At 45.6% G+C, this 15,214-nt stretch overlaps 1 long non-coding RNA gene across 1 annotated transcript in view; it reads left to right on the top strand.

The window, feature by feature from the left end:
• The first annotated feature begins 7,599 nt into the window (after positions 1-7,599).
• Positions 7,600-15,214, top strand: part of LOC108729396 (uncharacterized) — a 10,299-nt gene continuing 2,684 nt past the window's right edge. Inside the window, exon 1 of the long non-coding RNA XR_001936925.1 lies at positions 7,600-7,741. This is a non-coding gene — a long non-coding RNA (uncharacterized lncRNA). The remainder of the gene's footprint in view (positions 7,742-15,214) is intronic.

Here is a 15,214-nt window from a genome sequence, read left to right as displayed (position 1 = left end):
AATACACCTCATGGGACTCCACCCTTAGTGTCGCGCCATCCCGCCGCGGGTACTCGGAGCATCGGAGCCTCTTCAGGCTTCGATTCAACGGCGATTAGTATCGCTGTAGTCGCCGACGGCCGATCTCCCACACTATATTGCCAGAGTTCGCGCGAGGCGCTTATCGGGTTCGGACGTGTTTTGGTTAGGTGTCGGTTTTCGTCCCCGTCGAGTGACGCGTAAGTGTTCGTATTACCGAGTTTGCTTTTGCTGGCCCTTGTAGCCGGCTTAGGAGAGTCCTTTTCTCTTTATTCAACGCGCGGATTCATTCGGATTTCCCTTATTTTTTACGACCCTCTGTGCGTATGGCCGGGGTCAAGCCCTCCGATCGGGGGGCGAGGAGGGAGGGTGCGTCGGTTGGTTCGACCGGCGGCCGGCTCGATCGACCGCTCTCCTCTTCCCTCAATTCCTCGCTATCTTCCGACCTTGCGAATGGACAGGATTTATCGACTAATTTAGATTCTAACATAGTCGGCACAACGTTCTTCAACTTAATGGCGGAAACTACGTCTGAACACGTGGCTAATACCACGCAGTCTTTAAGAGAATGTTGTAGCACGCCTCTCCCGATGGAGGTGGACAATGAATTTACTCAAGCTTCCAGGAAAAGGGGCAGGCAGCAGGATACTTCGCACAAGACTAAATTGAAGGCTGTGGAGACGCCCATTCAATCTAGTGACGCCGCTACGTATTCTCCCGCCATTTCTGATAAAACGAATAGACCCACCAACGTCTCAAATCAAACAGGTTGTAACGTCTAAATCTAATTATCAATATTCCGACTCGGACACACCGCCTTATGCGGTATACATATATTCGGATAAATCCTCTACTTTACATTTTTCTGTTTTATCCATAATAGTATCCGAAACTGCCAACGCGGACATTTTATCGATTAAGCGATTAAGAAATGGCAAGGCCATAGCAGAGGTTAGGTCGGCGGCAGCCGCTAACCATTTAGTCAATAATCCAGCTTTCGAAAAATATAAGATTAGGGCCTTCATTCCATCGTACCGCGTTCTCAGAACAGGTATCAAGGTAATAGGTTATCAAGGGTATCGATCAAGCACTTTCTCTAGACTGCATCAAGGATAGCATTCGATCACAGGTTAAAATTCTAGAGGTTCAAAGATTGAACCGGCGCATGACTATTAATCATGAAACCACTTATATTCCCTCTAGAACTCTCTGCATCAAGTTCACAGGACAGCAACTACCTAGAGATATAACTCTATTCAACGCTAAATACACAGTTGAGCCATACGTACCAAAGATTAGAATATGTTATTTACCATATGCTATAGAGTGGGACACATAGGCAAGGACCGCAAAGCTCAAAACCGAGATGCCTTTATTGCGGTCAAGAACACGACAAATCCATAGACTGTGAGTACAGATCACTACCATCTAGATCAGTGCTTGCAAGGATCTGTACATTTCGAGCCGATTCCTGCAGACACCGCCTCCTATCCCCCCACTACCGCTCGATACTCGGCGGTTTCGGCGGCCTAGCCGCGGATCGCGCGTGCGGCGCTATGGTTCAGGAGCGTCTCCATATCGTGGAACTACTCGGAGCGTACTTTTCGCCAAATCATTATTGGAATGTTTTTTTATTAATTTCTCTTTATTAACATTAAATTATCTATTGTTAATTTATTCATTATGTTCCAAAACGATATTCTTATATCTTAATGTAATTTTCTAATATCTAACATAATTATGATAATACAATATATATTTCGACAATAGGTTTCCACATCACTCGAGAGGTACTACTGTAAGATGCGTTTCTTTTTTTTAAAGTGGTTTCCCCAGTAGGCCTATTCCACTAAAAATAAAAGTCAAATATATGGCTTGGTAGGAGAAAACAAAGTTATATGTTATATTACAAACGAAAGATCAAAGAAAATAGAAACAGTTAATTTATATAAATATTATTTTTATTTTTTGCCCGATTTTACTAAGTATGTATCCACAGAGATGTTGGAAGAACTATTACGCATCAACGAGGATAATAATGCGTCGCTCAAAGAAGAACGTTTATCATTTTTTATAATTTTCATTTTGGAAAAAGAGCGTTCGCATGAATATGTAGAGCCAAACATGAAGAAAGTTCGAAGACCAAAGTTCCTGAGAGATGGATACTGCGATGCATTTAAAATTTTTAAAAATTCAACACCTTTTTCTGATCGTGTTTTTAAAGAAATATCACATTGCAAATCACAAAGTTCTGCCTGAAGATCTAGGCTTTGTTCTTCGATTTGCACAGTGAGAGGATTTTCAAATAAGATTACTAAATCTTTTCTTAAAACCTCGAAATCATTAAAACGCGTATAAAATTGATCTATTAAAGATTCCATTAACAACAAATGTTTCTGAAAATTGCAACATGTGCCGTATTCTTCAAACAGAATTTGGCAAGATGGATAAAAATGAAAAATGTTACTTTTAATATGATTTTTGAGCAATGTTAATTTTTTGCGAAATAAATCAATATGCGAAACTAATTGAGAAATTGTTTGGTTGGGCTTTTGCAGCTTTAGATTTAAATTATTTAGATGGTTCGTTAAATCTGTTAGAAGAGCGAGCTCACAAAGCGAATCTAAATCTTGAAGAAAAGATTTTAATTCATTATATTTTGTATCCAAAGTTTCTTGCAAGAAAAGGAAGATTTCTTTTCTTATAGCAAAAAACTTTTCTAGGCATTTTCCTGCACTGAGCCACCGAACTTCGCAATACAGAGGCACATCTGTATAAATTGCGTTATGCTCTTCGAGAAAGTGTTGAAACTTCCTATGCGAAAGAAATTTGTGACCTCCTTTAATGGTATTAACAATTTTAATAACCATTTGCATTGCGTTGCACAGTTTAACTACTTTCCCACATAACGCTTCTTGATGAATTATACAGTGTATAAAAGGGAATTTTAAATCTCATTGCCTTATTTGTGCAAGAAGTCTAGTTTTCGAGCCTGTCATTGCTTTTGCTCCATCAATTACAACTGCTGAACATCTTGAAAAATCAGTGCCAAATTTTTCAAGAGTTTGGTTGACACCTGTGAAGATATCACTGCCTGTTGTTGTTCCATGCAATGGAATAAAATCTAAAAACTTCTCGACATATGAAAAATCGTTTTGCACGATTCGAGCAAAAATACTCAGTTGACTCACATGTCGATTATCGGTGCTTTCATCAAGACATAACGAGAAAAAAAAACAAGATTCTAGTAAAAACTTTAATTTATCTTATAAGGACGAAGCAATACAATTTATCCAAGATTTTACAGTGTTGTTACTTAATGGAATGCTAGCAGCTTCTTCAAGAGTCAATGAGCCCTCGAATGACTGTACTGCTGCGATGAGGCATTTCTTTACGAATTCACCATCCGTAAACGGTTTCGAATGTTTGGCAATAACATGGGATATAGCATATGATGCAGTAAGGGCTCTTGTTAAAGATGCAGTATTATCGACATAGAAATTGAATTACGACCTTCTTGATTAATTAATTTTAATCCCTCAATTAAATTATATTTCTCCTGACCCACATATTTGGAATATTCATTCAAATGTATATTATTGTAATGCCTACAAAGAATATATTTTTTTACAATAGAAGGTTGATAACCACATAGAAGACAGGTGATTTTATTGCAAATAAGTGCGAAAAAAATTTCCTCCCAAGCCTTTTCGAAACATTGCTCATATTTTTGCTTCTTATTCATCCTTCCGGTTGTTACGTCCAATAGATTCCACGATTTCTTCGTTTCGCAACCGTTCGATAAAGTAAGATATGAACAAATTCAATCGATAACACAAATAACTTTGTGTTATCGATTGAAGTAACTTTCCCAACAGGAAACTATGTTTATTTAGAATTTAGTAACCCGCGATAACAAGGCACTTAATCTCTTCTCGAGCGTCATGGAGAAAGAAATTACAAATAATAAGAGTCTTATCATAAACGCGACACTCGAAGAGAAGGTAGGATGTTGAGTCATCCGACGCCGATATCACGCACGTCTAACGATAATAGTCTTACGCATAGGCTCAAAAAGGAGTCATAAATCTAATAATGACACTTTCTTATAATGAGGAAATCAACAAAATAATAACTCATGGAATGTTGATAAAGGCGGACTACCTTTTTCCCTTAAGCAAACGCTGATAAAAGGGAAGTAGGTGATTTACCACCCATCCCCCCCCAGAAACGAAACTCTCCAATGGGCGAGCCTGAAACCTTTAGGAAGGTGATACATTATAAGAGCGAATCAAAACCGACAGCGGGCGGAGCTAACTTGAGGGCAATTTTCCAATGACCAATCAAAATTGTTATGATATCTTTGGCGGCGTTGTCTCTTATATGTAGTTTGGTAGTAGTACGTCAAACAGCGGCCGTCGCTATCGGCCTCACTGTTCTCCGTGCACATTGTACGAAGCAGGAGTAGCGGAGATGCTGCAGTTATAACACAATGATGTACGAATCTATGTACAATGTATTTACACATTTATATATATACAGTGGACCCTGAAAAGGGCCGATTGTGATAAGTTTATGGTGGCCCTGAAAAGGGCCGTTTTTCGCGAGTTACGGCGCGGGTCGTTCTCGGTAGCTGAGATACGGCCGGATGGTCGTCCACCGCAGAGGCCCCTGCTCGTTGTAGTTCCGGTCCGCGAGAATGCAGTCAGGCGGGACCAAGGGCCGCAGATATTTCCTCCACTCTGGCGGTATGCCCGGTGGCGTATGCGGCGAGTATGTTCCCTGCGGTGGCCTCGTCGGTGTCCACTCTCCTTCAGACGTCTGCGTTGCTGCTGATGCTGTGGGCGACGTGGCCGGTAGAACGGTGCCTGCGCCGGGTGGAGTGTCCGGCAAGAGTGACAACAACTCCGGTGCAAAAAGGTAGCTCGGTGATGTAGGCCGATGTCGTCGGCTGTCCCTCTCGTCGAGCGTCACTCCTGGCGGCAACGTCAGCCGAAGACGCCTCGGGGATATATTCAGTCTGTGCAGCTGCCAGTTCCCCGTCGCTGCCCGTGGTAGTCCCGTGGGTGAAGCGGTGGCCAGCCTGGATAGCCTCTCTGCGGGCCTCGGTACTCGCTGCAGCTTGTCTGCTGGGATACACTCTCTCTCGTGCTGAGAATAGCCGGAGCGTCTTTCCTTGGTTAAAACACAATAGTCTCTCGGAAGCGCCGTGAGCGTCGGGCTGTTGTCGCGACGGGCTTTTTATCCCTCGTTGGGGTGAGTTTCTCGCGTGAGTACACGCTTTGCGCTTTCGCCCCCTGGGGATTGCGTTGCGCTACTCGCGATATGCTCGACGCAAGCACTCGCGAGAAAACGGGGCCCGCGTAGTGCTTGCGCGAAAACTTGCTGCTCCTGGTTTTTATTTCGCGGCGCCCATGTGTGCAGGCGGCCTACTTGCTGGCGCTACTGCCGCCACAATATCAAAATCATGCGAACATTATTCCCCAATTTCCCAATTAGACACATCCTACCACGGAACCTCCTAAAAAACGACCATATAAACCACGACATCGCGAGACACCGAAAACAGACGGACAGACAAAAATATTTCATTTAGTGCAAATCACTCATATATAATTCGTGAGAGCTATTAGAATCAATGCTCAAAATTCGGTCATCACCATCCACGAGACCAGGGGAACCAAGGCACTGACCAATAAGTATCCAAAAGCTAGAAATTCAACAACCCGTCTGCCCGGACAACCAAACAGTAAGTCGCTCCTCACAAATTACACACTCCAGAACTTAACGTAAATCACCCCTTAGTGAACCGATCAAAGCGCCACCGTCCCCATCGAGGTTGGTTCAAAAGTCGGGCTTTCCTCGAAGCGCGCAGACTCCTAGATCAAGTGTACCAGGAGTTCTGTAAAAACCAAGTAAAATCAACCGATGACGCACAACAACTTGCATCACAATCTACGCAATAACCTGCACAGCTACCTCACCCACCTTCGTCATCATCGGCTCATCATGTACTAGAGGCGATACCTCCTCCTCCTTCCCCGCGATCTCCATCATCCGCGTTTTTAGACGCTTTGACGGAGCGCATACTTCCCGACACCCCGACAAACACTCCCGATTTCCCTATCCAGTCCGCTCCAACGTCACCTCGTCCACCATCTCCTGCTGATTCCACGTCAAGCGTGGAAATTCTGGAAGAATTTCCATCTCCCCCCCAGCGCAACCGATTTCTTATTTATCCTGGTGACATCTTCGACTCGATGATTAACCGTTTCGATTCACCGATCCTCTCCCGCAGGCCACCTATACCATCGGCCCTGACTATTTTGATCCCGAAGAAATCTGAGCCGCCATAGCCGAACAACCTCCTGGAATTCACATTCCAGTGTTCACTTCCAGTTCCCCCTTTCCTTATTTAGTCCCGATCGACTTTTTTCATGACCTCTTCCCTCCTTCCTCTGTTATAATTGGCGAAATTGAATAAGACAACATGCCTCTCCGCTCATACACAAACGTAGACTCATGCTCGCCCGAATCAATTAATAATATTTCTCTCGCGGCAGAAAACATGTATAATTTTTCCTCATCTTTTATAACTAGCCAGTAATTTCTGCGATTTCTATAGTTACTAATGTCTATGGTAACGTGTATACAAAATTAATTTTCCAATGTTAGTTTAAACATTACTTCTCTATTATCCTTAAGCGTATATAATTAAAATTTCACTAACATGTAATTTAAGTTTAGTAATAAAATGTAATTTTGTTAAGATGATTATTCTCATTTCACTTTAAAAAACCAAAACGACCTCGTACTCCCCATCGCCTTTCAGAGATCGCGCGTGGTCCAGTCCCGAGTTATAAGGATTAGGTTCCTTGATTCGAAATTAGGATCGACGTGCGCATTGCTCGTAGGAAACAGACGTTAAAGCGTGCCTTCGGGACGTTGACCCATATTCCGGAGCGATAAGAAGTACGTCCGACTCTCAGGTATTCGCCTCTGCGCGTATACCTGTGAGATAAAGTCTGCACGTCCTTCCATACCCTCTCCATCTCCATCCTTGTCTCTCCCATTCAATATCTAATTTCCAAGGGCTTGGACGTAACACAGTATTAAAATAAATCCAATATTAAGCGATCACTATTATACACAATAACACTATCACACACAAATAGCACTTTCTGTCTTTACAATAAAAAATTTTCCGACTGTAATCTCGCACAAGACCTTCCACGTGCACATTTCACTACTGACTACTGATTTAACCGTTACCGAAAAACAGTACCGAGGAAAAACAATTGCCTATCAACGCGCAGCCTCGCGTGCAACAACGTACGGCTGTACGCATAGAGTCGCGAGATTAAAGAAATTACATTCAATATAAAGAAATTCAACAGAAATGCTATATACAGTGATGGGAGAAAGTTCGGCAACGGTCAAATATCTTGAAAAATAATGATTATGAAAAAAAATGTTCAATACAAAAGTTTTAGTATATCAAGTGGTCTATTATACGGTTATATTGAAATGACCTTCATGTGATCTTGAAGGACACCGTGAAGGTCAACTTTGAAATCTTAAATGGAAACACCTATTTTCTTTTACATATTCTTAAAGCTGGTGCCAAGACGTTTCCGAAACACTGGTTACAAACCCTTTTTGCTTGAGATCTTCCTGAGTTACGAACCTTTAAAGTTTAAGTATCGCCGGCGCGTTATCTAAGGTGTACCGCGTGGAGGTAGTATCGATGAAGAAGTACGATAGTCCATACTATTAAAATCGATTCATTATCTTCATGACTACTTTTGGATAATTAAAACTGTTCAATAACACATCCTCGTCGCGATACATCGTTGGTAGGATAAATCTTACTTTTTGTCCTTTTGTAGCTTAAGTGAATCAAACTGTTCGATCACTTAATTGACCGCCTTTGGATAATTAAAAACAAGAGTTATCGTCCTTCTTGGCTTACTCGTATAATTAAAGAAGATCTGAGAAATACCTCGTTCCTTATCACTTTTTCTACATAAAATTTTTAATTTTTCCATGATTGCACCATTACATTTTTTATTACTATTAAAAATGCATCTAACTACTACAGAGAGAATTACTATTCTTATGATGCGGGAGTATGGTGATAAAATGAGATCTCACCAAGAGTCGCGAATCTTAACATATCCTAACCGCGATCCAATTTCTAAAGCTACTGTCTATCGGACAGTTTCGCGATTCGAAAGAACCGGTTCAGTTGCGGTTGAACAAAGGTCTGGGAGATCTAAAACAGCAACTAACGATGATGTAGTTTTAGAAGTTCTACAAAGTGTCGAAAATCATCATAAGCCTCCTTCGAAAATAGCTCAAGAATGTAATATAAGCCGAAGATCGGTCATGAATATTTTGACCGTGTGTATGTGTGCAAGGTGTGAAAGCTTGTATAATTGTAATAAAGCAATGCATAAAGAGATAAATATTATTTTTTCGCTGCGCTCGCGCCATAACGTTTTTACAATTCTATTACTATTACTACATTTATATGAAAAAATGGATGGCAAGCAAAAATGAATGCAATTTTTTGATAAAATATAAGAAGATATTTGATTCGTATCTATTTATTTAAAAAACTACTTTTCTTCCATATATAGTTATCATATATTTTTCTCGTTAAGAAATATATTTGTTAAAAAATTTTGTAATAATAATTGTTCAAGATTAGCATTCGTGAGAAAAGTTTATAGAAAAAAAAAGTATGTACAGCATGTAGGCGAAAAACATCGGGAAAGCTTTGTTGCTATAAGGTAGTTTTAGAATATTCTAGATTTCGTGAAGATCACCCTTCCTTGTTAAATTGTCATCACTTTGCACGCTGTATATATACACACAAAACATTAGTAAAACGGCTATTCTAATTCTCGATACCGCAGGGCAAGCGCGCGCGCGCTACGTAAAACGCGTCTTTCGTTCGCGCTTCAATCGTCAGCGCTGAATTTCCATCGCGCATGGCAACGAAACTTAACTTAGCGCCGTAAAATCAAAATCGCCAATCGCAACCAAAATCACGAGGTCACCTAAAAAATTCGGATTTTTGAGGGATCCCATAGGCGACTGACGAAAGGACCCCCTTTTTCGTCAAGTCAATAAAAGGCCGAATCAGGCTGCGCCTCTTCCTTAGTCAACCGCCTTCGAGACTGTTCGATATCCGTATCGCTCCGCCGGAAAAACCGCCGAAAGTAAAAAAAGAGGCATTCTCCTAAAACTTGGGAAATGTCTTTCTTGCGTATCTGAAAGTAGTATTGCGAGTTCGTAATTTCAATCTAATTCCTGTTTCGTTTACGTCTGAAATTGTAAGAAACTGTGATTTGTGAAAATTAAAGATTGTTCCTTGTTTCTAGTGAAATTCGCGTTGAAGTTTTTTTTTTGTACTTGTGACTTTCTATTCCGTTCAAACGTTCTTTCTCGTTCTCTCAAACATTTGCTGGTCCTTCGAGCCGAATATCGCTTCGTCGACTATTGCGCGTTCGGAATTGCCGCCGTTGCGTTCAGTGCGCGCGATACCTACAAGAACAAAGAGAGAAAATAAGTGAGTGAATCATGAGTGTGGATATAAATACCTTGCTAACCGCCCAAAGTGACATCCACGGTTGCATGGCCCGATCTGTGTCAAATTTGAAGAAGAGATGGGTTCAGCGAACCTCACTCTACGCGCTGCCGAAACCCGCCTAACGCTTCTCGATCAACTATGGACAAAATTTAGAAGGCAGCATGAGCTCATACGAGCGCGTTACAAGGAATCGTACGACGAGAGTGAGTACAGTATAATACATCTCAATTTGCCGATTCTGCTGAGATTATCTATGTGCAGCAGCGTAGTCTGTTAAACGACTACGTAACAAAGTTCAAGGCTGAACAATCGAAACCTGTTCCTCCGAGTGAATCGGGAACCGATTTGTCCACCAAATCCGCGTTGCCGCGTCTGAAAATCCGGCCGTTCTCGGGCGCGTTCGAAGACTGGCCCTCATTTCGAGACATATTCCTGTCCATAGTCGGGAACAATTCCTCCTCAAACGTAGAAAAGTTCCATCACTTGAAGCACTGTTTGGAGGAACCAGCTGAAACATTGATACGTCCTTTAGCCGTAACCGGAGATAATTACCAGCGGGCGTGGACGCTGTTGTGCAAGCACTTTGAAAATAAAAGAGAATTGTCGCGTTCCAATTTTTGCACTTTTACCACCGTGCAAAAAATGAAGAGCGACTCAGCCGAAGAGCTCAGCTGTATTTACAATGCAGCGCTCAGCGCAGTGAACGGTCAGGACAGCATCGGAAAACCAATTAATTCCCACGGCTTCGACTTCTTCAATCATCTCATCATTGAGCTCTTCGACCCGCAGACTCGCCTCGAGTGGGAATCTCAAATCAGTAACTCGACGGATTTGCTGGATCATGACACTCTCATGGATTTCATCGCCAAGCGAAAACTGACACTCAAGGCCGCACGACCGAAAACCGCTAAGGTCTCCGGAGACCCGCCGCGAAGCGCGAAAACGCATGTCGCCAAGTGCACGACCGAAACGTTTGGCTGTGTCCTATGCAAGGCTAGGCACAATGTCATGATGTGCAACTAGTTCAAAGCAAAGTCCGCACCCGACCGGAAGTCCGTCGCGGAGACACACCGGTTGTGTTATAATTGCCTCGGTTCGCATCCGATCGCGAAGTGCCAGTCTACGAAGACGTGCCTCATCTGCAAGGCGAGACATCATTCGCTCCTTCACGAAGCGTTCGTCACTTCGAAGCTCGCCGACGTGAGCACGCTGACTGCAGTGCGTCGAGACGAGGACTGCAAGGCTATTCTGCTCGCCACCGCGAGAGTTACCGTCACCGACCGTAACGAGAATCCACATCCGATTCAAGCACTAATTGATCAAGGATCGGAAGTCACCTTGATCTCCGAGGCGCTAGTACAGCGTCTACGCTTGCCGCGATCACGTGCGTCACTCTCGATTTTCGGAATCGGCGGCTCTCATTCGGGCTCCAGCCGCGGCTGGAGGTGTCGCTCAACCTCACGTCCAACGTCACTGGAGCCCAGGTAGCTGCCGTCGCCTTCATCCTGCCACGTCTATCTCTGTACCAAGGCGCAGCACCCAAGGCCAAGTCCACATGGCCACACATTGAGGACCTTCAACTCGCTGACCCTCAGTTTATGGCCACCGACCCCATCGAGTTGCTGCTTGATGCCGAAATATGCTCCATCATCCTTCAGGAGGACCTTCGAAAGAGTGATCTTCAAACTCCAGTCGCCCAGCGCACTCTATTCGGCTGGATTCTCTCGGGGGGTTGCGGCGACTCCCAGCCAGTGATTTCACTCCGCTCCTTTCAAGCCACCGCCGATTACGAGCTGACCGCGCTCGTGCAACGTTTTTGGGAACAAGAAAGGGAGCCTTCCGCTCCTGTAGCCTTCACGCCAAACGAGCAGCGATGTGAGGACATCTTCACTCAAACGCATAAATGCACAGCTACCGGACGATACGTGGTGCGTCTGCCGTTTGCCTCGTCGCCCACGGTACTGTGTGACACCCGCCAGCCGGCCGAGCGCATGCTGACCGCCATGGAGCGACGTGGCGACCGCGATGTTCGCTTCGGGCATCTCTACCACGCCTTCCTAACGGAATACGAAGACTTAAATCATATGGAGTTAATGCCAAGGTCATCGGAGTTACATGCCAGATGCTACTTACCTCATCACGGAGTGCTCCGAGAATCGACCAAACTCCGAGTAGTATTCAACGGGTCTCAAAAGTCAAAGTCCGGTGAGTCTCTGAATTCCTAGTTGCTAATCGGCGCTAATTTGCTGCCGTCGCTCGCTGACGTGCTCACGCGCTGGCGGTGGCATCGATTCGTGTTCGTAACAAACATTGAGAAAATGTACCATCAAATCCTCGTGTCTCCTGGATCGAGACTTCCAACGCATACTCTGGCGTCACTTGGTCAGCGATCCGGTTCGCGAATTTCGGCTGAACACGGTCACCTACGGGCTGTCGTGCGCTCCATTTCTAGCCATCCGTACAATACGCCAACTTGCTGACGACGAAGAAGCAAGATTTCCGCGAGGCTCCGCCTTGCTGAGACGCGACTGTTACATCGATGATATCGTGACCGGAGCGCACACCAAATACGAAATAGTCGCGATGCAGAGGGAACTCCATCAACTGTACATGGCGGGCGGGTTTCCGCTGAAGAAGTGGGCCGCTAATCACCCTGAAATTCTTGTCGAAATTCCTGTGGATGACTGTCTCGTTACCGATTTTTGCTCATGGGAACACGAGAGTCACACGATACTGGGATTGCAGTGGCACCCGGCCGATGACGTGTTCATCTTCGCGATCCGAAGTCGCACTAACAAGGAATTCACAAAAAGAAACGGAAACCGCGCAACTGTTTGATCCGCTGGGTTGGATGGCTCTGGTGGTGATCCGCGCCAAAATTTTAATCCAATCCGCATTGCAACGGCTGGAATGGGACGCCTCGCTCCCGCGAGCAGACGCCTGCCAATGGCGTCGATTCCTTGAGGAACTTCCAAAGTTCAAGGAGCTCCGAATCAACCGTTGGTTGGGTACCGGCGCCGAGGATAGAGCTGCACGAATTCGCCGACGCGTCCGAAAGAGGATATGCCGCTGTAGCTTACCTCCGCGTCGCCCGCACTGATAACGTCGCTGTATTCCTATTAGCGGCGAAGAGCAAGGTCGCTCCGATCAAGCCCGTGTCCTTGCCACGCCTGGAACTGTGCGCCGCCGCCCTGCTCGCGAACTTAATTGTGCACACACACACTGTCTTAAGCTTGTCCACAGCTCCAGTCACGCTATGGTCCGATTCCAGAGTCACGCTGCAATGGATCCAAGGGCACGTCTCACGATGAAAGACCTTTGTGGCCAACCGCGTGTCTCTCATACAGGGAATGTTCCCGGAAGCACAATGGCGCCATGTACCAGGAAAGGACAATCCGGCCGATTGCACCTCCCGGGGGATAGCGCCAAGCGAGATCAACAATCATCCTCTCAGGCCCCTCTTGGCTCATCAAGAACACGCCAGCCTGGCCCAGCGAACACTCCGAGAACCCGCTGGATGAATTGCCCGAGCAACGCGCCAGCGTCCGTACCGCTACCGCAAGGTCTATTGTTGAGCCTGAACTCCTCCTTTGATTCTCTTCACTTCACCGACTGCTGAGAGTCACAGCGTGGTGCCTATGATGGCCGCGCCGCAGAGGGACACCACCTCAAAAGGGGATCCCAGGATCCACGCTGACGCCCAAGAAGCTCGACGAGGCATTCTCTCGGTGGATCCAAACAATCCAAAAACTACAATACACTATTCCCACCCGATCGCTGCCGTCAAGGACCACCGTCCAATGTCGTCCCGCAGCCAATTACGAGCCTTGGATCCGTTTCTCGATAACCACGGGGTGCTGAGAGTCGGAGGTCGTCTTAAGCACGCCGTTCTTTCTCCCGACAAGCGGCACCCTATGATCGTGTCTCCACAATCTCATCTCACTCGACTGCTGGTGACATCCTGTCACCGCAGAACACTTCATGGAGGAGTGCAACTGACTCTGAGCCTGGTGAGACTCCGCTTCTGGATCCCTCGAGGTCGAGCCGTTGTCAAGTACTAGTTACATCGATGTGTTCCATGCACTAGATGGAAAGGAGTTACACCACAGCCGCCGATGGGTAATCTTCCTCAAGGACGAGTAACTCCTGCACGTCCTTTCATCAAAACCGGCATCGACTACGCCGGACCGATCTTTGTTCGAACGAGCCGAGGACGTGGCCACAAGTCAATCAAGGCATTCATCGCCATCTTCGTGTGCCTATGCTCCAAGGCAATTCACCTCGAGATCGTCTCTGACTACACGACCGACGCTTTTCTAGCCGCTCTTCGTCGATTCACATCACGACGGTGACATCACTGTGCACGGACATCTACTCCGACTGCGGCACGACTTCGTCGGCGCCGATCGACAACTCAGAGAGCTTCTTCGTGCATCCTCCGTCACCGGTTGTCAAATCGCAAATGTTGCTGTCATGGAAGGGATCCGATGACACTTCAACCCCTCTTCCGCACTACACTTTGGAGGCCTTTGGGAGGCAGCCGCAAAATCCACCAAATATCATCTTCGACAAGTGATAGGCGACACCACGCTCACCTTCGAGGAAATGAGTACTCTCCTCGCTCAGGTGGAAGCATGTCTAAACTCACGGCCTCTGCAAGCGTTGTCCGATGACCCCGAAGACCTGTCCGCGTTCACTCCAGGACATCTATTAATTGGTGCTCCATTGCTAGCCATTCCAGAACCATCGTTAACCGAGAAACCAGGAAGCGCTCTCTCTCTCTCTCTCTCTCTCTCTCTCCCTCTCCCTCTCCCTCTCCCTCTCCCTCTCTCTCTCTCGGTGCAACACCTGCAAAAAATGCGAGATCATTTTTGGGAAAGGTGGTCGCGTGAGTACCTGCATTCCTTGACCTCACGTCCTAAGTGGTTCCGGGTAAACGCCGCTCCTCATCTTGGATCGCTGTGTCTCATCGCCTCAGAGATATCACCGCCAAGCAGATGGCTTTTGGCTCGAATTATAAAATTGCATCCAGGCGAAGACGGGGTGAGCCGGATGGCAACCGTCCGCACAACATCCGAACTAATCCGGCCTCTCGTAAAATTAGTGCTACTGCCTAGAGTCACCGCCTCTACTACTCCGTCAAAGGATGTGTGAGAATGATAACATTTGCGTAACAATTGTATCTCAATTGTATCTAAGTTAATTGTAATCGACTCGTGTCAATCATGTACGGAAAAGCGCGTAATCATATCAGTCGAAGCAAACTCGCTTTTCGTTCAGTCACTTACCTCCATCAATTTAAAATTTGGTAATTATTCAGAATACCTCCCTCACCTCCGATTTCGATGAAATTAGGCTTATTCGACGCGTTTTTGCACAAAACGAAAGAATCTGGCAGAAAAAAGTGTCGCTCTGCCTCGCGAACCGAGATATTTAGCGTTAAAGTTGACGACTCTGCAGGTTAGGAAATCTGTCATACCGACTATGGCTGCATTCGGAAACGTCGCTCGGATGCCTCCGATGCCTCGAATTCATCATCTGTCCTTCTTTAACATTAAATGTTAAACGAGGACAGATGATGAATCCGAGGCATCGGAG

The sequence above is a fragment of the Mycetomoellerius zeteki genome, unplaced genomic scaffold (genome assembly GCF_001594055.1).
Source record: "Mycetomoellerius zeteki isolate Tzet28-1 unplaced genomic scaffold, Tzet1.0 scaffold1150, whole genome shotgun sequence".
Classification (NCBI taxonomy): Eukaryota; Metazoa; Arthropoda; class Insecta; order Hymenoptera; family Formicidae; genus Mycetomoellerius; species Mycetomoellerius zeteki.
This window is presented reverse-complemented; position numbering and strand designations above follow the sequence as displayed.